This window comes from Gavialis gangeticus, unplaced genomic scaffold (assembly GCF_001723915.1).
Source record: "Gavialis gangeticus isolate Ggan-Ray unplaced genomic scaffold, GavGan_comp1, whole genome shotgun sequence".
NCBI classification, from domain to species: domain Eukaryota; kingdom Metazoa; phylum Chordata; order Crocodylia; family Gavialidae; genus Gavialis; species Gavialis gangeticus.
Genome location: NW_017729032.1, coordinates 93121451 through 93145779, shown reverse-complemented (window position 1 = coordinate 93145779; position 24329 = coordinate 93121451). Strand labels below are relative to the sequence as shown.

Below are 24329 nucleotides of genomic sequence, written 5' to 3'. Positions count from 1 at the left end.
GGCGACACCTGCATCCATTGCCTTTGTGACCTGATCATAAAAGGCAATCAGGTTGGTCTGACATGACCTGCCCCTAATGAAACCGTGCTGGTTACCCTTGAGCATCATCCCTGAAGCCGGCCCATCACAGATGTGCTCCTTGAGGATCTTCTCAAAGAGTTTCCCTAGGATTGAGGTAAGACATTTTATTGAGGGACAAAAGGCAAGAGAAAGGACAGTAATTATTTGAATGGACATGAACATGCTTGAGCTGGGGGTTATAGAAAAATCGTTATAGAATTATGTACAAAAAGTTTGTACGTTGAGAAGATATGCAATAAATATGGTATATGGATGGGATCATGGAGAACTCGAGTGGTAATGAGAGCAGATGAGAGGAGTCCTGGTGAGATAATGCACTTACTGCCAGTAATCCACATAGGGCGACTCCAACAGTGTACAATTGATTTTGGACAGTCTAAACTCTGTAGTAATTGAGGGCAGGAAGGACATATGCCTGCATGCTGCTGGTATACAATTTGCAACAGAAGTGAAAGGAAAGGGCACAGGGTGGCAGTGTGCCTGGAAATACTGTTGTGTATTTGCAGGGAAGAGGGACACTTATAGTGGTAATGCCCATGGTCATTCTCACATAGTTAGATCTACAAAGACAAGAAAGGGAAAGTGGGGAAGAAGACGTTGAATTGCAATGCATGTCTGGAGGAGACACCACAAGAAGGCAGAGCATGAACACCAGCTGCCCCTGGAAGCTGGTGGGAGGGAGGGGCAACATGGCAAGCTCCTGCAGGTGGCAGCGGTGCTGTTGGTGGTGGGAGCATGGAGGTGGCAAATGGTGAGCTGTTGGTGGGGGGGGGTTAAGCACTGACCCGTGGTCGGCGACCACCTGCAGCTGCTGCTGCTGGTGGCAGTCAGTGGCAATTGGGGACCACCCGCAGACGCTGCCGGCGTGCACCCCCTACGTGTTGCCAATGAGGAAGAGCCAGGGAGGAAGAGCGTGAAATTTCAGTAGTTAAAGCAGCACAATTGGTAACAGGAGGGAAAAGAAGGAAAGATAAGTGGAACAAGTGATATAACACAGAGGAGGGAAAGAGGTGAGAATGATAGAGAAGAAAGAGTGAGGATAGAGCAGGAGAAAGAAGAGAGCCAAATTGGGAAAAGGAAGAAATCACACACTGTGAAGCTTAGAAAGAAGAAGGCAGACAAAGAAGGTGGGTGGGGGCGGGGTGTGATGGGATGACAAAAAGCTCATAGGAGCAAATGTGGCCTGGGACTAATGGAGAGGGAAAAGAGGAGGTATGGAAGTGGAAAGGTGGGGTAGAGTGGAAAGTGGAACCTTTCTTAAATGTTATGGCAATAAAACATCTAGGAAAGACTTATGAGTATATGAAAAGGGAGAGAATTAGAGCTGACATCATCAAGCAGCAGCCTAGAAGACTTGTAAAATGGTAGAGATGTGAAATGTAAATGGACAAACATGATTTTATGTATTGCATCTATAAATGTCAAAAGTGTGTTCTCAAGCAAGAGGTGGGATAAGATTACACCAATATTGCGTAGAATAAATATGAACATAATAAGTTTACAGGAGTGTGGAATCCCATTGGGGAGGTGTTACAAGCACTTTGTAAAGAAATGGAGAGGGGGAGCATCATGGTGGGTGAGGTCAGACTTAAATAAAGCAGCAAGAGTCAAATGTTTGCTCAAGAGTGAGGAAGTGGAAGTGCGGCAAGTACAGTGATTGTGGAAGGGAGACTGCAATGGATGGTGGTGGAGTTTGAAAACAAAGAGTTTTAGAGATTTTTAGTATGTATGTGCTGGCTGAAAGAGAAGGAAGGATCACCCTGTTTAAGAAATTAGAGGTGTATGTAAGTGGAAGTAGGCAGAAATTTGTTGGATTTTGATTGCATTATTGAGGAGGGGGATAGGAAAGAGGATGAAGGAAGTTAGAGCTAGACAGCTCATCAAAAGTACTGATTAATATAATAAAAGAAGGTAGTTTAAAATGTGTATTGGCTGGTGAGAAGGTGATTACATGGATGGAGCCAAATAGAAGACAGGTGGTGAGGACTGATTTTGTATTAACATAAAATGGGCTAGGGATTGGAAAGGAGGAGATATCTTAGATGTGACTTTCAGTGATCACTGAAGAACAAGTGAATTTTTCCAAAATATTGGTTGAAGAGAAGCATAGAAGAGGGTGGAAGAACTAAAAGAATTGTAGGCAAGGAAACAGGAATCATTAAAGGAGGTGGCAAGAGGAGTACGAGTGAAAGAAGAACTGGAAGACATAAAGCGATAGACTGAAGAATGATTCAAAAGAAAAACACATGAGAAAATCATTCTGACCAGATCACCTTGGGTGGAAAAGGGAGAAGGATGGTGGCTGTTTAGCAGATGTGATACAAGAAGAACAAACTTGTGCCATTCCTGAGAGAAGGATATCCTAGACCCTATGGTTAATGAGAGATGTCATGTCAGATGTGTAAGAGAGTAAATGAAATATGGTAATAATGCATGTAAACCTGGGAAAAGCATATGATAAGGTTGAATATGTTTTCATGCTTGAAGTATTGGGGTTTCTGGTGAAGATAATCAGATGGGTCAAAGTGCTATACAGTAAAGCTGGAAGTTGAGTACTGGTAAATGGTTACTTGAGCAAAGGATTCCCCATATAAACACAGGTAAGACAGGGATGCCCACTGTCCCCCTGTCTTTTTGTTTGTGTGATGGAACCATTGGCACAGAGAAATTGTGATGTTAAGCTGGTAAGTGTTGTGAAGATACCAGGAGGAGGAGAAGTTATATGTACATTATACATGGATGACGTGAACATAGTGGCTCAGGACAATGTATCAATTGAGAGGATATTGAGGTGTACTGAGGACTACAGTGAAGTGTCAGAGGCAAAATTAAATAAGATGAAAAGTGAATTGATGGGTATGTGGAGCTGGGAGAATTTATAGCACTTCAATCTATGGGTGGTTGAGGGTGTAATCAAAATCTTGGGAATCCCAATGGATGCCAAAGGGGAAGGAACAAAGGCATGGGAGAAGTTAGAGATAAGAATGAAACAGATCATGTGGTTGTGGAGTGGAAGATTGGAGTGGTAGAACGTTATCTTTCAAGGGTAAGGTGGCTGCAGTGAGAATGATACTCTTGACAATCATCCTTTACATCGAAGTGGTGTATCCACTGTCATGGCAACAGATAAGAAGGGCACAGAGACAGGTACACATTTTTGTAGGGCTAGTACAAGAGAAAGGGTAGTCAGAATGGAGCCATACAAAGCCAGGGGAATTAGGAGGCTGGGGAATGCCAGATTTGGGAAGCTTTGTGTATACTTTATAAATATATTCTGTAAAGAGACAACAGAGCGGGTGGGGAAGACTGCATGTTTCTGCCATTATCTGGCAGGAAGAATGTTAAGATGATGGAGCGTATACAGGGGAGATTGAAAAAAGTTGTGGGTGTGACAGCCACCGGCCCACTATGCAAAGATGGAGAGCTTTGTATAGGTAAATAAACTTGAGGGTGTGGGATTTGAGCGTTTGAAAGATTGTAAGAAGGTGATTAATATGATAAGAAAGAAAGATAAGATAATAGTTGGGGATCTGATGGAAAGATAGATGGCAAATATGTGGAAAGAAGTGACAGATAATAGGCTGAAAGCAGAACATATAGATATCTAATGAACGATTATACATAATATTCTTCCTATAAGGAGCATTCAGCATACATGGGATTTGATAAGATTGGTGACATACCTGAGAGAGGGCTGTGGGGCTGAAAAATCTGCGTTGTGTGTATTCTGGGACTGCTCATTTGTACAAGGGATATGGGAGGGGGTGCGCTGTTTTTTGAGAGCAATCAGTATGAACCATGATATATGAAATAGTGTTGTATGGTCTAATGCCCAAAGGCCTGGAGACAGAAAGAATGAGAAACATACTGATTTGTGTGACAGTAGCAATATAGAAGGTGAGAAAGCTACTGTTGGTCAAGGGACTGGCTTTCAGTAGAAGAGAATGTTTGGCTTTGGCAATATAGGAATTGAAATACTATGTAGATCAAGATGTGGAAAAGATGGGGAAGGAGAAGGCAAAGAAGTGATGAAAGAAAGAATGGTGGTGTTTCTTCCAAAAGGACAAAGGTATGGAGTGAAAGTTGTTGTTTGCTCCTGGGCTGACAGTAGTCCATGAGAGGCTAGTGTGTTAATGGTAAAAGGAGTGTAAGAAGAACAAGGTATTGTTGTAGTAGAAGTTGTCAAGTGTGGTGTTAATGTAGTTTCTTTTAGTTGTTTTGTAATAATAATAAAAAGGTCCCCATCAACATGTCAGCCTTTTTGGCTAATATCAAATGTAACATTTTTGGCACGAAGGGGAGGGTGTTAGGGCTGGCTGCTGTCTTCCTGGTGCCAACCTGGTATTGCAGTACCTCCAGGCCCAGTTCCTTGTGGAAGAAACACCCACTCATTTTTTTTTAAGACCACGCAAAAAAAAGTAGGGTTCCCATCAGCCTGTTTGCCCAGCATGTTCCATGTGTTTTATAGTCATGCTGAGTGTCGGCTGTATTTAATAAGCTTCATAGTTGGTTGCCATTACTAAACACATGCTGCTTTTGGCAGCAGTTTAATGATTGACACTGTATTTAATGAGGTTTCCTTGTATGCAAATATAAAATGAGGAGCTTTTTCCCCCATGCTGTTTGGGGAAAATAACCTCATCTTGTATTTGAGTAAATATGGTATTATTGCTTAAACACTGGGTATATAGTGCTATCTACTTTTCCCTGCTCAATGTGTGAAGAGGTTCATCAGTTGAGTGACTTGCTTTCCTTTTGTGATCTATTTTTTTCAAGCCTGTCAATGTACTGATCTTGAACAATCAGTACCAATGAGCTTAGACAAGTTTGTCTGTGCCCAAGTTTGACTGGACACTCAATTACAAAAGTTAACTGACAGAATGTTGTTTTATTTTATTTGAAATCTGCTTTGGATCTATGAAATAATTGTGGTGCATCAACTGTATCTCTCTCATATTGAATTGCCTATCTGGAGGGTGATGAAACTGAATAAAAAATATTCTGATAACACATACATTGAGATGAATGCATATACTTCAAAATTAATACCTCCAGAAAATAAGTAAAATAAAGTAAATTCAAATTCACTTCTGATTTACAAAATGTTATAAAACTGTATTTTCTGTATTACTATTACTAAAAAGGTTCTTTTGCAGAACCTCTGTATCTTCTGGTATTATAGAAGTTTGTGTCTTCCTTTATTATGTGATTCCAGGCCTTGGAATTAATTGTTTATGTGTAAATTCTTGCCAAAGTCAAAAGTCCACTTGAGACTAATGGCCCCCCAGACTTGCACAGTGAAAGCATCCCAGCTTCTATAATGAACAGTGTGCAAAAGAATGATGTGGCTAGCATACATTGGCTGCCTAGTCTGAATGACTAGGTTCCATTTAATAACTGGGTCTGAACTCATAACTCCAGAGAAGTAGGAAGCCACCTTAATTGCTCTTCATACTTCTAATTTAAGGTTGTACTACATTTATATAATGAGGATACAGGTGGCTAATCTCTCTCAAACCTGAGTATCTAGTATGAATTAAGTTAAAGAAGGAACATAGTGAAAGCCATGCACCCTGTGCATTGTCCCCATGAGAAAGTATACATGTGAAAATGATGGGTGTGTTCCATCCCATCCTTCTATGTGAAGTTCTTGCCTTGAACTTGCTTATAATCAGGGATCCTGGTTTTCTCTGATAAAAAAATCCCCAATTTTTGGATTTAAAAAAGTAACCCAAAATCCACATTTTTCCATGATTAAAATGAAACACAACTTATATAAATATTCAAAAAGTCCACATTTTTCTGTGATCAAAATAAAACATCACTATATACACATACAGTTATGTTTTATTTTGATCACAGAAAAATGTGGATTCTGGGTTATTTTTTTTATCAGAAAATGGGGAATTTTGTTATTAGAGAAAACCAGAATCCCTGCTCATAATCCTCACCTTCAGGCTCTGCCAGAGAAAGCTTGACCTTGCAGCCTATAAGGTCTATAGTTTTGGTTGGCCTGTTCCAGTCTTTTGGGTGCAAAACATAGAGTAGGCTTGCAGCCTTTCTGAAATCAACCTTCTTGCTAAGTTAGCTATGGAATAGACCATGGCTGGGAGAAGAGGTAAGAACACAAAACAGAAGATGATGTTGAACAAGGGAAACCCTTATTTCTCCTTGTGATCAGGGTAAGAAACAATTTTACCTGAGCACGATTATGAACTATGTCATATATCTCATTGTTTGGCTATGCAGGTTACCCAATATAGCAAGTTGCAGTGCTGGGGTAGAGGAGAGCTGTTGCAGGGCCATTCATCTCTTCCTATGTAGTAAGCCTTGGCTAACCTCTCCAACCCCTCCCTCCCCCCAACCAATATAAATTGGTACAGAGGAGGAAGTAATTTTTGCTATTCATTTACTGGGAGTTAAAAGAAGAATCTGTGGTCTGACTCCTTTGGGGTCCTGGGCAATACAATTATGTTCTATGTGCTATTGCTTAACAAAGTTTTATGGTAAAGCCACAATTTAATTAGCAGTTACTCATGTCTTTAGATACTGTCATAGTAAGTCCATGGTAAAAGTTAAAATCAGGGGTGTCTAATTGTTGGCCCATGAGTTGCCTGTGGGAGCCATGGCCAGGCAATCTGGGGGGATCTAGCATGGGACAGGCACCCTGGAGTGGCATGGTGGGGAGGTGGGGAAACCCATGTGGTATGGTGTGGTAGGACATAGGTATAGTATAAGGAAACATGCAACAATGTGTGGGATATGTAACAGCATTGGCACAGTGCAGTGGGGGGCGGGGGGGGTGCCCATGTGGCATGCAGCCTGGAGAGACAGTGCAGCTAGGGAGCTAGAGGTTCCCAGTTGCTCAGAAGTTGAACAGCCCTAGTTGAGATCAAGAGAACAAGCACTGGATGGACATAATAGTATTAGTGCCCCCAGTCATTTTATGTTTTTGGGATGCCTGTGGCATGTATAAGACTCTTGAACAAAGAGAGTCTGGCCCAGAATATTGTAATGATGTGAGATGTAGCTGCAGCCTATAAGCCTATTTAAATGACTTTATAGGCTTTTACCAGAGATTCTTTGAGCAATTAATAAGTCTCTTTCTGCTCCAGGGAGCTGATATGTAGTAGAGCAACCTTTTTCCTCAGCTAGATTACACAACTCTGCAGCCTATCTGAATTTACATGCCCCAAAAGGTGACATGTATTTCAGTTTGAATATAGGTTATGGGCTAAGTACAGACAGTCAAAAAGCCCAAGGCTGAATCGACCAAAACTTTGCAGGTTAGTCTACACTGCATAGACTGAACCAGTAAACAAGTTTACAGACATTAACTTTTGATTTCAGAAATGTAGCCACATGCCTGCAGTGTCTCAGGGCAGAAGCTGGAGGTGTTAGAACATGCCTTTCTGCTTGGCTGGAGCTGACAGACTGGGCTGAGGCTAGCCCTCGCACCCTAAGATGGGGGTTTCAGGGCAGATGGAAAGCATCCTGGGATGTTGGGGGACTGTAAGTTAACTTGAATCTTTAGGGGATCTGGGACAGAAGTTCAATCAACTGATTTAACTTAAATCCATTCAGTCTGATGTTACATCCATCCAGGTGTATCTTAAACTGGTTTTGGCCATATTGAAAGTGGTTCATGTGCACTGAACTTCTGTTGTGTTACATATTTGAACCACTTTCTGATAATTTATACCAGTTTATGTATAAACTGTCCCTGGCCCTGACATTTTCTTTAGTATTCATTTGCCAATCTAAAGATTTTTTCAGAGATCATTCTTAGGAGTTATTTGTGCAGAAGTGTCAGCTCAAGACCATGGTTTGTGCTTCAAGCAGTCATGTGATTTGAAATAGTTAAAAATACTCTTTTCAATTGCCTTGTAGTTTTAAGGCCTTAATATTCATGTTTTCAAGCTCTTCGCAACCATGATAGCCAGAAACATCGTTTTTGCACATATGCTGAGAAGCTGCGATTTTCACATAATTGCATGACACAAGGAGCTGGCTGAAGAAAAACAGCACCTATAACATAATAAAATTGCAAGAGTTGAAAACACTGCAGCAAAATAATTTTAAATTAACTATGAAAATTTAACACATTAAACAAGCATTTTCTCAGACAGTTTTAATAAGTACCAACCGCATCAGTTGTAAGTGTGAGCATGTTGTTCCTACACTATAATATACACTAAAATATAAAGTACATGTAGCTAAGAAACTCTTTATTTCGTGAATAATACTTTTATATTGTTTAATAGTCTTAAAATAAGGGATATTTAGGTCGGATACCAATTGGAACTTTCATTAGAATGGATTACGCAGAAAAGTTGTAGATCCTTGGATGTTTTTAAGAGCAACTGGATAGACAAACATTTGACTGGAATGATTTAGACAGCGATGATCCTACCTTTAGTTTGGATTAGGTGATCTTCTAAGCCTATTTTTCTGTGATTCTATGGTTCTGAATTTATCACCACAATACTTTGTTTTCCTATTTTACTTCTAAACTGATAAGGTTTTTTTTATATATTATAGTTATAAAACCAGTCTGTCCTGCTGTCTGTTGGTTTTTTTCAGATGGAGAGAGAACAAGCTTTTCTTTATATTTGCACAGTACCTGTGGGCACTATTGTGGAAACAAATGGCAATACATTATCATTCGGCTTACTGAATTACAGAAGCGCACACAATTTTTTTAGAGGATAAAGATTAGTGCCTGAATTATTGTAAGCACCAGTCTCCAAAATAACCCCCCAGTCCTGCAACTTACTGTATCTGGCAGATCTCTGCACCCACACAGAACTCTGTTGATGCTGAGTAAATGGCAGGATCAGCACCCTAATATTTGTGTGTATGAGTCATTGCATACTTTACAGTAAATAAGTGAGTAACTTCACCTCATTTCAGAAATACTTTGTTAGCTACATAATGATAAATAGCCCTGTACTTCATCTTAATTTTAATAAAAAAATAATTGCACACAGTACCTGGCTCAATGAACAAAAGTATCATGTAATCCACATAATTCAATTTTCCTGTCTGTTCATTTATTAGGTATATATACAACCAAAAAGTTGGTTTAATATTTTCAAAATGTATGCACTATACACACTAAATCTAATACTTATAAAAACATTATCAATATTTTCTAATTAATATTTGCTCTTTTCCTAAAGCTATTATAAGGATACTTAATGCACAGCCTAAAATTAGAGTTGACAATTGCAAATACAAACCAACCAACACAGTAATAAAATCAATACTTACATTTCCCTTGGGGCCACTATTTACTGTTTGCAGTGCCATTTCCTTAATGGAATGGCAGTTATGTTTGCAGAAACCTTGTAACTACCATTTTTATATTTTAACTAAAAGCAGCTTTCCTGAAGTAGCATGTTCAAAAAAATCACAAGTTGCTGTCAGAAAATTGCTGTAAACATTTTGTAACTAATTTTAACACAGCCTAAACAAGAAATATCTTTCTACAGTAAACAACATAGGATTTCTAAGGATGAAATATATGTGCTTATAATATCCAAGTCATTTTTAGTTTTGTTATGGCAGACATTTGCCTTAATATTTAAAGTGTTTACCAATAAACTTTTAGTTTCATCTGCTTGCTGCAGATATTCTGTAATTACTTAAGCTCATTTCTGAAACTGAGGCAATGCTATAAAGAAATATGTGAGGAAATTTTGCAATTTATTCGACCAAGCAAATTTAAATAAGAGAGGAAGCTATGATATTCAAATTGAATCACCACAGCTGTTAGGCACAGCTAATTTTAGTTTTTTACTTGATGCTTCTCCCATTTTTTTCAATTTACTTCAATAACAGGAGCAAGCCTTTTTTTTTCCGTATTTGATTTAGATGGACACAATTTCCTTTTTTCTGCAAAAGAAAGTATTGTCTTTCTTTTTTGTATACACAAATGATTTTGTCTCAAATCAAGATGAAAGGTGCAAAGCCACTTACGGCCAGGCTGAAACTACTGCCCAGAAGCCAGAGTCTGTGCTATTCCTCTCAGTGTAGAAAGTGCTGTCTAGGTGAGAGGGGAAGGTAGATTGACATTAATTCCCTTCTGCTTCACAGATTTTGAGCTGTTATGCATAATTTAGAGCCAACCTCAAAGTATGCTTGAATTTATGACCATGTGTAGTGGAGCTGGGGGCCAGAGGTGGCAGGATCTCCCCTGGTGATGTCTCAGTCTCCACCTCTGGGTCTTGGGTCTCTCCCTTTTTACTCTCCTGCCTCACCTTGGATGATACTTTAAGAGGAAAAGGGGTTGGGGGAGCTGTCCTCATCCCAGGGTCTCACTGGTCTGGCCTGCTTGTCCAAATAATGTCTGTATTCATGTTATGTCCTATTGGTTATCCATGGGCTCTGACCTCCGCTCTAGCCAAGCCCATGCCTCACAGGTATCAACAATCAATCTGTTCAGTGGGCCTTCCTCTATAAGCTTCTGATCAGTCTCTGTCCCTCCTGGGGCTATGGGCCATTGACCTTTGCCTCCACCTTTTTCTGGTGTCAGGCCTCTGGCTCTAGTCTCTGCCTTTCTTGGGGCCGTAGGTTGCCAACATGGGCTCTGCTTCACTCCTGTGTTGGGCTTCTGGCCTGGTCTTAGTCTCTTCCCTGCTCCTCATGATGGTTGACCTGTCCTGGATTTCCCCTCCTTTGGGTGTACTATAGCTTAGGCCCCATTCTTGACAGGCTTAAGCTTGGTCAGGTCGGGGTGGGGAGGGCAAGTCTACATGGTGGGAGCCTATGCTACCCTTTGCTCCCCATCGCCACTGACAGCCAGCCAGTCACAGGGAGGTGAGTCTGGGGAGAGGAACCATGCTGGCCATCCATGCCACTGACCACTCCCTGCTGCCCAGCCATTGCTGACAGCTGGCATAGCCACCAACCCCACCTCCTGCCTGTGGTGGGCTCTTTGAGAGCTCACTCATCTGGAGCAGAAAAGGACAGATGAGGCTAGTGTGCCGCCCTTCAAGTGGGGGTTAGTGAGGGCCTCCAAAGTAGCCTGAGATGCTGGGGAACTGTGACCTAACTTGAATCAGGAGGGGATCTGTTATCTGTTACAGAAGTTCGATAGATCAGCCTAACTTAATTTGCTTAAGTCTGACACTACATCCATCCAGGTCTATCTTAGATCAGGTTCCACCATTTTTAATTGGTGTATGTGAGCCAAAATTCTGTACTGTTATGGGTTTAGAACTTTTTTGGTCACTTATACCAGTTTATGTATAATGTCTGCACCTCATAACCTAATAGTCCATGCTCTACTTCTTTTATTAATACAACCCCAAAAACCCTAATTCCTACTTTTCTACTCTGACTGGCAATGTGTTTGCTACTTGCCTCACTAGGTTAGCATACACTACATGTCTCAGTACATGCTAGTGTCTAGTGGCTGGGCCACAGAATTTTAACAGCCTATCACTGCTACCTGTTACACCTTTAGCTCAAGCTCAAAGGATTGAAGAACAACTTATAGATATAGTGATCTGGGATTTATTTCTTGCTGATAATCCATTCAGAGGTCAGAATAGTTTCATAGTAGAATTGGGTTTTTTTAGTCTTTTAATATACACATATAAATTTGGCAGAATTTGTTTGGTAAGATCTCTTACTAGTCATGTAAAGTCAGTCCTAAGGCCGTTATGACTATTGGGGCACCTTAGATGATGTAACAATGCCCCTAGGTTAGTTGAGCAACTTTGCATCATTGGTGATTCTTCAGGAAGAATGACCTGTCCATCTTCTCTCCTATTATGGATGGCCATTGGGTCACAGGGACCTCATCTGCCCTTTGACAGGTCTTGTTTTTAGTTCTGCTGGGTGTGTCCACACACCCTCCTCACCCAGGCTAGCGCAGGTGGGGGCGCCAGTTTACTCGCTTACAGCCCAACCATGGAACAGACTACTGGTTTACATGGTACCAGGTAGCAGACCAAGAGAACCTGGCTTTTTACTAGACCAGCTATATATTCTGGAGAGATGTTAGACAAGCTTTCAACTACAGAATCCCAACAGAATAATAACATTATTACTTTGTTCCTGTTTTTTTTTAAACATTTCTTTCAACTATATAGCTGGGCCAACTAGACTGTTCTCAGTGCTGACAGATAAAAGAACAAGGAGCTATGGTCTCATGTTGCAACAAGGGAAGTTTAAGTTAGATATTAGGAAACATTTTCTCACTAGGAGGGTAGTAAAACACTGGAACATGTTACCAAGAGAGATGGTGGAATCTCCACCCTTGGAGGTTTTTAATACTTGACTAGACAAAGGTTTGGCTGGGATGTTCTAGTTGGGGATGGTCTTGCTTTGAGCAGGAGGTTGAACTAGTTGACCTCCTGAAGTCCCTTCCAATCCTAATATTCTATGATTCTACCAAACAAATCCTACTCTAGCATATCCCCTGGGCTATCATATCTACAAGAACACCACAATACTTTCTTTAGTAGTATCCTTTAGTAGCAAAAGCACTTCACTGAATAACAAGAAAACATATATGAAAATTATATGAAGGATTTATGAGTGGATTATATGAAATGGGTGCTTGCAAGTAGGGACCTGGCTCAATGACCCAAGAGGTCCATTCTAGTACTATGTCTTTTTATTCCTTTTACTGCCACACAACTTTGGTATGCTGTATGGCAAAACTGTTTAAGTATAGATTCTCAAAGGAGCAGATTTATGGTATACAGGAGACCTTAATTCAGTATTTCCTAAATTTTACGTATTTAAATTTACATTTTTTAACATTCTTTGAATATAAGTGACTTTATATACCACTCACATAGCAACAAACCAAAATCTGTTTTTATTTTTTCAGAGCTGAATCTAACTGCCATGCAAATCAATGGCAAATTTCCTATTGACTTGTATGACAGCCCATCTTCATCAAAAAAACCCAAACAAACTCCTGCTGGCTTTAGAATTTGAAATCCCATCTTATAATTGTTTTATAGAAACCAGAGGGCTATACAGCATCAACAGAGTTTGTTTTCATTAGTAGCTGGTCAAAGCAATTGTGTGAACAAAATCCTAGATCCATTCAAGAAAACACATTTTGAAACAGGATATTGAAAATAAAGACCATAGGAAACAAAAGTCCATTTACATGCTGATGTCAGCATTTGTGTGTTGTGTGCGCTGTGATAAAGCAGAGCTCTTTTCATGATAAAGATAAATTCATATCCAAACCTTTAATAACAAACAAAACTGATGTTACCTTTTCACATTGCAGTCATAGAGCTCCTTTGTAGCTCTTCTTGAAAACTTGATTGTTAGGAACAAAAGTTATGTTATGTAAAAAAAATATTAATCACTCATGTTATTACGTATAGTGTGCTATGTATTCCAGACTCTGGCTTTATCCTGAATGCTTTGAATAGTCCTCCTGTACCTACCAAATGTTGTAATTGATACAGAATCATTGCTATACAACAGCTGCAATAACAAGGTGCTGCTGCCTTTACTTTAATCTACCTCTCTTTCTGCCAGTTTATTATGTTTTGAATTTATTCTTTTGTAGATCTGTAAGCTATCTTTCTTATGGAAATTAATCTTTTTAGAAGATTTGTACTCTCATTTTCAAACACTAATACATTCATTCAAGTATCCCATTATTCAGAACCAGCTGGCTTTTTATCTAGTGATATTTACTTCAAAAAGCCAAGTTAAATGGTATCATAGATTAATTCTCAGGGCACAGGAAAGCTTTTTTAGAGAAAAAGAGATTTGGTAATTACTTAGAATATTGCAATAAAATCACAGAACCTGTCAAAAATGTGTTATATAATTTGTCATAATAGGAAACTTCAAGAAAGTTAATTCATTGAATCAAACATGGTATGCAGGACAAGTATATGATTTTTAAGTTAAATGAAATATAATGATAAACTTAGCTATGATTTATAATAAACTTTGTCATGATTTTAGTTATATATATTTTTTCTTTGCAGAAAGCACTGAAACTTCAAAAAGGGCATTATCCACTGAAATTTCTTACATAAATCAAACTGGAAATAAGACACATTTTACAATTCAATTTAAGATCCCACTGAGACAATAATGTTGCAAGCTGTGCATTTTGCAGAGTAATATAGTAATGTCTAGTTTGCATTTTTGAAAAACCAAATTAATCACACTTTATTGAATATGTTGAAGCAAACCTAAAATTCATCTATTATTAAAAAACTTGTGCAACAAACACAAACTATATTTTATACATAAAGGACAAACTCATTTATTCATTAGGATAAAACACTTGGAGTTTGCATTTTGTAACTATGAAAGAAATGTCATTTGCTATCTGTACTTCTTTTTTGAATTTTTAAAAGCATTCTGTGCAGAGCAAGCTGCTTGAAAAATTATTCTAGTACTTTAACACGGTATCAGTCCTGTAACTGTTTGAGGATCTCTGTGGAATCTAAGTGAGAAGTCAGTTTTTAAACTTTGTACAATGTCATAGGTGTATGGGAAAGAAACAAAATATCTAGTCAGGTAAGAAATAACCTTTCATCAAGTATCTTCTGTGCACATTAGATACTTAGACCATATTGGATTTACCTTGAAGTAGTAAACCTTTCAACTTAGTCATAAAAAATAAGCAGTGCTACCTGTTAGGCTAATATGTAGGAAAGCAGAATCCTTAGAGAGAAATCCTGATCCCTTTCAAATCAATTAAAGACTCCCATTGACTTTAGATGGAAGTCAATCAGAGACTACCATTGACTTCAGATCAGAATTTTGTATTAAAAGGGATCAGAATTTTGAGAATGAATTGTGAAATATTTCCTGTTCCAGTGAGTAGATGTGAAATGATGTTCTTAGGCTGGTCTTACAGAGGATGATAAACTAAGCACATGACAACAATCTGTGTGCCAAATGTCAGTTATGCACCCTCTGCTATTTACAATACCATTTCTCAGAATAACTACAGGCTACTCTGCCACCTAGAAGGAAGAGAGTGATTTCAGTTTTAAGGGGGCTTGTTTCCTGCAAACGTCTGATCTGTACGTGTCATTTGTGATTTAAGAGGGTAAATATAGCTTCTTTAAAGGTATAGACAAACAATTTTGAGCACGTTTAAAGGGTTTGTATAGAGTGAGAGAAAGCTTTTATTGCACATAAATTGTTCCTTGGTAACAGTTTTGTGTGTCCACTTTTACCCTTCAATAACATAAAACATACCAGGGCAACTTAACCCTGAATGAAAGGTAGGGGACTTGCCATAGTCTAGCTTGCATTTACTGTAAGTTAGAAGTGAACAGATAAAATAGTTACTGCTGAGAAGCTATTCTCCTATAAGGGCCTTGCTTTTAATAGGCTATAATCTATCTATCCATTTCCCAAAATATTGGCAATTAAAATTCATCCATGTAAATGTTTCTCTCCAGAAAACTATAAGATGTGCCTTGCACACACTAGAGTGATCAGTCTGCTATCAAGGAGTTCACTTGGAAAAAATGAATAATAAGAATCATCAAAGGAGAATTGGAAAACTATACTAAAATAGCCTGGAAAAGACATGCATTCCAGTTAAATATTATTCTCTCCAACATCACAGAAAGGCAAAGCACTTTACAATATCGTAGTTCAAGGTCCATGCCTTGAGGAATTTACAGTCTAAAATTAACTCCACTGCTGTTCTTTACTTAAGCTTTATGTATAACAAAGTTTCACTGACCTTGGCAGCAGTACAATGATATTTTATTTTGCATAGGAATGAACAACTTTAGCAAATTTGCCAACATATTAGTCATAAACAGGATTTTCCATAATGCCATTCAGACGCATCTATTTTTGCTTCTATTTTCTTAGAACATATTCAGTATATTAATTCACGTTGGTACAAAAACATTTCTCTGTCCTACCACCCAAGGATGAGAGGTGGGCCAGCCAGAGATGAGCAAGGTGTGCTTTGACTGAGCATTTGGGTGGGAAGAAGTGGCAAAGTATTTTGTTGGACATGGCTGGTGTGGTAAGGAGACTGAGCTGCACTGTCCCAAGTAAATAATCAGAAAATAAATGTCAAATAGTTTAACACTTTCCCAGTGTAAACTAGTAATGGAATATCTAAATTTAAATGCAAAGCTGTTAGCATTTCAGCAATTCCTTTAAGGGTTTAAAAGAAATCCTTTGGCTCTTATTTGAAATTCCGACTGAAATGCAAAGCAGTCCAGTCATGGTATGTTATTTACATTTAGCATTTGGTCAAACTGCTTGTGCTTGTGGGTTGTCATACTGTTCAGGCAGGAAAGCTAAAGAGCAATGTAAGTAAAGCTAAGTTAAGAGTACTTAGGTGTCACACCTAAATGCTGAGGGAAGTGATATTCATAGAGAACAAATTATTTATTTTAATTTTTTCTATGAGAAATGTCACTCTTGTGAAATAATTTGACTCTCTCTACTAATGGGTCAATCTTGTCTGTATGCGGGCTGTAATTTTCACAAGAGCTGTTCCAAGATAGGAATATACCCTCCAAGGACCTTGAAAAATCTCACTACCTTTTTTTCCCTTCAAAATAAGGGTGCAGTATGTTTGAATTTACCTTCCCCAGTTAAATATATAGTGGTGTGTGTATATATATATATATACATATATATACATATATATATATATATAAAAAAAAATACGAAAACATAAACCAAGCAAAAAACATTCCCCACTGACCAATCACTGAAGTACATGCAGGGGAGAGGCTGAAAAGGAGGAAAAGAAATAATGACAGTGCTTCATGCATTGCTAGTGGTCAAGTACTTTTGCTCAGATGCTTATATAGTACTGTCAAGCCCATCCTCAAATCCTGTATAGAATAGATAAGAATAACCTCTAAATTAATTCTAAAGAGTTAGTCTTGGAGCAAAAGGGTTCATCCAGACAAGTGCACATGTGCCTCTTGCAGCATCTCAACCCCCTTTGAGATGCTCCAAGAGTCACGTGTGGGAACAAAAAAAACCTTCCCCAAGCTGCAGATTTTCAGTGCAGGGGCAAATTATCCAGGGGTCAAAAGCTACCCCAGGGAAAAAAAGCAGGGCAGGGCCCTGTGGCAACCGGAGGCTCAGTCCTCCACAGAGATGCTCTGGTAGCCAGCCAAAGTGTGTCTATGGCTGGCCCTCACTCCAGTGCTGAAACACACTGCCTGCCTATGAGAGGCAAGCAGTGGTGCAAGTTGCAGGGACCTGGACCTCACTTCATGCCAGGTAAGTAGGGGGTTGGGGGGCTAGAAGAGGGGGGAGAGGACCATGGGGGGGGTCTACTCAGCCCAAGCCCCCATTCATTCCACCAACTTCCTGTTTGTTCCCCCACCCCGCACTGGCTCTCCTGCCTGGCCCCAGTCCCCTGCACTCACTGGCAGTAGCAGAAGTGGTTGAGGCCACTCTGGGCTTTGTGGCATAACCCACCTGAGTGGGGTGCAGCGGGGCTTGGCCCCAGCTGCTTGGCACCCCTGCTGCCAAATTGCACAGGTGCGCTGAGCTCACTAGGGCACCCCATGCTGTCTCAGAGCACTGGGCCACTCAAACTGAGTGGCACTGAGCCCCAGGTGACAGCCACAGGATCCCCGAGCTGCCAAACAGGATGCAGCACCCTGCTGAGCCAGGCTGCACCCACACAGTGCAGCAGTTGCAGCACGGGCACCAGGTAGGCAGGGCCAAGCCCTGCTGCTCCCTGCTGCCCTGCACCATGCAGGGGGGCTGTGCCATGAGGCCCTGAGTGACCACTGCTACTGCTGGTAAGCTGCAGTCAGTGCAGGAGGCTGGAGCCGGGCAGGGGAGCAATGGTAAGGCAGGAGAATGAGCAGGAGGCTGGAGATGAGCAGGGGAATGAGCAAGAGGATGGAGACAGAAGGAGAACATCTCCAGCTCATCTCCAGGAGCTTGTCTCCAGCATCCTGCTGATTTTCCTGCTCATCTCCATCCTCCCGAGTCTTGAGACAAGCAGGGGAATGAGAAGGGGGCTGGAGATGAGCAGGAAACCAAGCAGGGGGCTGGAGATGGAGGGTGTTGAGGAGGGCTGTAGCCCTTGGGGCAATCCGTGTGCTGTGTGAGGGTGCTCTGCCCTATGGGGGACAAGGGACTCACCCCTTCTAAGCAGCCCTGACACTCACAGCCCCCCCACACTTACCCACACACTGACCTGATTCCCCCACAGCCCTCCATACCCACCACACACCCACCCACATTTCCCACCCTATTTCCAAGCCTCTTACTGCAAACCCACATCCCCCCCATCATATACCCACCATGTGATAAGGAAACCAAAAGCAAGCATTAAAATATAGAGATATTTAGGATTTATTTTATTATGATGCTAGAGACACTGGTAGGCTTCCAAATTGCTTTAACGTTGTAAATATAGCAATAACATTGCCCATCTAAATCAGTCCCTCTCTCTCTCTCTCTCTCTCTCGTTCTAATTGTGGTAGAATGTGGATTTTGGGGTATTTTGAAATGTGAATTTGGGTTGCTGCTTCAGCTATCCATTTGGTACAAGGGGTAGTGTCCCCAGATACTCATTGCCCAGGCCCCAGAAGGTCCTGTCTACTTGTCCATCTGATTCCCATGGGCAAGGACCACCTGGCTAACTAGTAGCCCCTTTTTACAGGGGCTAATGGATGAATAGAACAACTAAATTCTTGGGACAACTAATGAAAAAAATAAAATAGGAGTGTTGTGTGGGTCAAAGGGTCAAAACGTGACTGTAAAGTGCACCTGAACAGGACGCCGAGCAAAGCTGCCCAGGCTGCACACTCCAGTCCTCAAAGGCATCCAAGGAATTGATTGATGCCGCCCACCAATGCTCTGCCCAGAAATGTGCATGAACAAGTGACAGGAAAACAGTTCTGCAGCCTCCGGGCACCTTCCCAGCCAAAGCCTCCTTCCTGGTCAAGTACAGGGCTCACTTGGCCAGGGCCAGGATGAGTTTGGCTGGGAAGTTCTGGGACTTGGTGGGGCTGTGGATGGGGTGAACAAAAACAGAAAGGTGGGGAGTGAAATTCAGCCAGAACCTCAAGTTCTAATGCAAGTACTAAATAAATGTGCAGTAACAACTACATGGTAGCGTCTTGTGTAGATGTGCCTTAGAAGGACTCTCATATCGTGCACCAAGGTGCAGGAGAAAGAAGCCAATTCTTGAGCTGTTGTAGGCAGGAATAGATGGAGCATCTAGTTCAAGTGACTCCCTTACTTTCATAGCTAGCTGTTTTGAGGGAATCTTTGTGGGATTGCTTGTGGGGGGTTTTTTTCTTTCAATTATGATATATATCATAGTAGGCAAAACCTAATTGTACAGGGGAAAGTATTGGGAGAATAATGATTAATTGAAACCAGGCTCCTACAGAAATAAAAATTATTAATAATATAGATATAAAAGACAATAAAGAAAAAAAGGATAGAAAAAATATTTGAAGAAAAGTTCCAAGGAACTAATTAAATGTCATCTAATTCTCATTAATGTCACATTATATCTCTACCTTCCTCAGTCCTTCCCTGTATATTTGGCTGCCTTTGAGGCAGAGAGACTTCTATCTTTATTCATATCTGTAAAGCACAAACCTATGTAAATAATAATTAGTCAACCTGGCATTGGAGCTCATGATTTTTTTTTAAGTTTCCATTTTTCAGAAAAGATATGAAACAGAAGACCTGAGCAGTAAGGGTTTAATTGAGAACTCACTAAAGATTCTTATTTGCTTTACTTCCTAAGGTCCCACAGCATTTTGTTTGTAAATATATCCAACTCCTCCCACACAATTATAACCCCAGTTGCTAGAGTTCCCCCAACCTAAATTATACTATGCATTAAATTATATGCAGTCTTTGGCTCCCTTTAATTTATTAATTACATTATTAAATAATTTAATATATTAATGTGTTTTTCTTTCTTGGCATGACAAACTAAACAAATATTTCTAAAATTTAAAAAAGGAAATAAGTATTCTTCAATTTCTGCCCTACCAAGGCAGGTTAAGATTCCAGTACTCTGTTTCAGAGCTGTCACCTTAAATGGGCATATGTTTCAGTAGTAGTTATAGGCAACTGTCAGTCCTTCTGGATCAAGGTGTATGCGTGAGAGGTCACCCAGACTTTCAACACATATGACTAGGCAGGAACATGGTGGAGTGGGGCCTGTCCAGACCTAGCATCCCCTCTTTAGACCATTGAGACAGAATCCAAAGCCCAGACTGAGTCCAGACGTTTGGGGCCTTGATGGGTACAGTTATATTTGTGTCCATGAATGGAAACTGGGTCTCCTGCATGGCAGACATGGATTCTAGCACTGACCCACAACAGCAGGTAAGGTATGTTTCAGTAACTAGTGAAGTTATTCTTATATCTCTTATGTGCCTCGGTGGCATTCAAGGATCATTGTGTGTCAAGCGCCTTGGGACCCTTGGAAGCATGTGCATACAAAAGCATTGGTGGTAGTACATGTTACTAAGATTTCGAAAGAGCATTTTTGGTTAAAAAGTATTTATGGAAATAGAAACCTGCAGTCATGATTGGGAAGATATCAGTACTGAAAACTCAAAAGTTAAAATTGTCTGTTTTTACATATAATAGCAGTAAATGTGAGAAGCACGATAGCAGATATAGGCTTGTAGATCTTACTAAGTCATGTGGTCCAGTGTATGTATGGAAAAAATAAATGTGGACATTATTGAAAGGTATTTTGTTGTGTTCTTCTGCCAGTCTGTATTGTTCTGTTGTCTTTTCTCTTAGACTGTAAACACTTTCTGTTTATACAGGACCTACCACAGTTGTTCCAACTATTGGCATTTTCAGGCTTTACAGTAATTCTTACAGCTACTACTAATCATCACCATATCAGCAGCATCACTGAAATATCTGAGTGGAGAAAGAGAGGATCACATATGACAACAATGATATTAGTTGCAGCAAGCCAGAAGTGAGAGCCAAAGAATGGAGAAACTCAGTTTAGATTTCCTTTTCTTCTTCATGTAATAGAATGGTAGCCATCTGATTAATCTCTCATCAAAAGTGAGGCATAGTGTAAAAGGAAGCTAGCAAAAATCTGTCATTGTGGCCAGTTAGACAAATGACAATAAGTTCTAATAAGTTTCATAGATTTATAGGTCTGATTCTATGAATGGTACTCTATTCCAGCTGTCAGGATAGGCAGGATTCATTGTTCCTATGTGATTTTAGACAGATGCCTATCCAGTCGCTTCTTGCAAGTCTCCAAAGGTGAAGATTCTATACCTTCCATAGGCACTTTTTTCCATTGTCTTACTGATTTTATAGTTAGAACAAATCTTAAATCTGATTTACTGTAGCTTAAACATATAACCATGTGTCCTACCTTCTGTGGCAAGGGAGAACAATGTTTTTTCCATCTCTTTATGACAGCCTTTCCCATACTTGAAAACTGCTTGTCATCTGCCCCCTTTATCTCCTTTGCTCCAAACTAAACATATCTTGTTCTTTCAACTTATCCTCATATGGCTTCCATATTATTTTTGTCATTTTCTTCTGTATCCTCTCTAGTTTCATTGGATCCTTATTATAATTCAGTGCCCCAAATTGTACATATTACTTCAATTGAGATCTAACCAGTGACAAGTAACAAGTAGAATGAGTGACAACTAGAATGGTCCTATTACTTACTATGTCTGGTATAAAATGCTTCTGTTAATGCAAACCAAAATTACATTTGCTTTTCTTGTGACAGCACCACATTGCTGACCCATGTTGAGTTTGTGATGTGCAATAAATCCGAAGTCCTTTATTTTGCTCCCAAGGAGCTTATCTACATGAGACACTGTACTCAAGATTAGAACTAATTACTGCACAGTAAGCAACACCGTCTACACGCACAGATGCTTACTGCGCAGCAATTTGCTGTAATCCTGAGTAAATTTGCTACCTGTAAATACAAGTAGCAAATTTATTCAGGAGTAATTATTGCATAGTATGGCAAATATGCTCCCAGTCAGCTGGGCAACAAGGGGTGGGATATTGCTCCTTGCCCTCTGGAGCTGCCTTCTGCTGGGGTGAGCTCCACCACAATGTCCTCCTGCCCTGGAAACAGGGAGCTCCCTGCCTCCATTCCATGATCGTGATCATGGAGCAGGGGCTGGGAGATATTTAAAAGACTCTCCTAGCCTTGGCTCTGAGGTCACAGGGCTGGGGCTGGCAGATAAGAATCTCTTAGCCCCAGCTCTGCAATCATGGAGCAGGGGCTGAGAGCTCCCTGCTGCTGGGTTAGGGGTCATTGTCCCTACTTGGGCTCTGAGGTTGAGCCTCCCCTGGTAGCAGGCAGTTTCCAGGGGCAGGGAACAATGTCCCAGCCCCTGCCAGGAGACATCTGTCTTCTGGTCCAGTGCTCCCTGCCAGCCCCTGAGCTAGCACCCAAGGGGAGGCCAGGGAGCCCTGGCTTCTGCAGGGTAGCGGTGCAGGTCTGGTGGGGGGTGGGAGCAGACTGCTTCCAGGAGCGACAAATCTGCTCCCACTTCCCCAGATGTGTAGACAACTGCACGGGACATCTCTAGAGGAAACCCACCAGCAATTTGCATGTGTAGATGGGCCCAAAGTGTTTAAAAAGTACATAGTCACAGAGGTTTTAAAGTTATTCCTCCCTTCTTGTGTCCTGAAAAACTGTGGACACAAGAAGCAGCTGGATTAATGCAAAAGATGCAAGCACTAAATCTATAGCCCCAAAAAAGAAAAGCAAAAAATATCAAACATAATTTGCAGTATGTTTAAGTCTTTGTCCTCTTTTTTTTTTTCATTAAACGTGTGTTTTTTGATAAATGATGTGTGTCTTACATCAGACACAGTAGAAGGTGAACTGATATAAGTGGTTGGTCAGACCTTTTTTCTTCTAGTATTACCATGGCAAATAATTGTTCGTTCTTTGCCAATTGATTTCACTTTCTACCAAGGACGTGCTCATGATTGAAGGTGAAGTGTAACACATTATTCTCTTGATATGTAATTTTCAAGTTAATTTACCCTAGTGATCATATGAAGAGTAACTCTTAAATAAGTATTATTTTATACATTTCCACTGAACCATTTGTTTGATAATGGTCAGAGCTGCAGAAGCCATAATGAAAAGCATGCTGTTTCTCTTCTGGCTTTGATTGTCCTTCGCAAGCATCATATTGTCCACTTTTCCATGCTGAGAAGCCAAACTGCATTGTAACTTTCCTCTTTGAAATAAATGTATTTGCATGGGCATAACTGTGTGAAAATGTTGGCTTTCTCTGGCTATAGTAACTACCATCTTCCCAGCCCCTTTATTGGCCTGAATACAACAATCTAAAAGAGCAGCTATTTTCTCCTTACAATGTTGTGCATTTACCATATTTACTCAAATATAAGATGATCTTGAATATAAGATAACCTCACAATTATTAGATTCTATATACGGAAAATGTATAAATTAGTTATAATTTTCCATATATAGAATCTAATTCTTGGAGCTTTGCCTTGAATTTTTCCCCTTCGCATTGCTGCATCAGGGAAAATATATCCTGGGATCAGGTAGCCCCCTTGCTCTCTGCTTCCCAAAATTCTGCCCCCTGCAACCTTTTCCCACACTCATTACTGTCAGAACCCACTCTGAGCACATGGAAGAAAGAGGTAAATTTGAAAGCACTGACCTTGAAATAAACATGCCTGTAGTAACTTGTATATAGTATCCATAAACTAAGTTCATCCAGAATTATTACAATTCACCTTTTTTGAAAGTGCTGTAAGTCTTAGTACAGGTACTCCCTGAACACGCTATTAAGTAGCACTTTTGTATTTACTTATACATAATACAAACTATATATGATATTAGTCTAAACCCAAAAGGCTTATGATTTACCATATAGTTCATTGGGCTGGGCCCCACCAGAGTCAACAGCATTTCAAGCTATGGTGACCCCACAGCTGAGCACTGCTTAGTATTTGCATACACTCCAGATACCACTCCCCCAAACAAAGGAGCTATGTGCTAATTAGCCTTACACTCATAACTGGAACTTGGGGTTCTTGTCACAAGGCCTGGGATCCTCCAAAAATTCATATGCAGTTGAGGCACAGGGTAACTTAGTCTAGTTCCACCTCATGGTCATACTAATCATACGCAATAAGTTGAGAGAGTGAGTGACAGGGGATTCTAGTTAAACTGTTTCAGGCCCCATTTGGTGATGTTTGCCAGACATTTAAGGCTGGGAAAGAAACAGGAGTAACTAGAAATGGGAAAGGGAGGTACA

The 24329-nt window shown here is 40.3% G+C and overlaps 1 protein-coding gene and 1 long non-coding RNA gene across 2 annotated transcripts in view; both read left to right on the top strand.

The window, feature by feature from the left end:
* Window positions 1–4665, top strand: part of LOC109302747 — a 16586-nt gene extending 11921 nt beyond the window's left edge. The window contains exon 3 of the long non-coding RNA XR_002098917.1: window positions 4580–4665. This is a non-coding gene — a long non-coding RNA (uncharacterized LOC109302747). The remainder of the gene's footprint in view (window positions 1–4579) is intronic.
* DACH1 (dachshund family transcription factor 1) overlaps window positions 1–24329 on the top strand; it is a gene marked incomplete at its 5' end in the record, with an annotated part of 684310 nt that overhangs the window by 437586 nt on the left and 222395 nt on the right. The window lies entirely within an intron of this gene.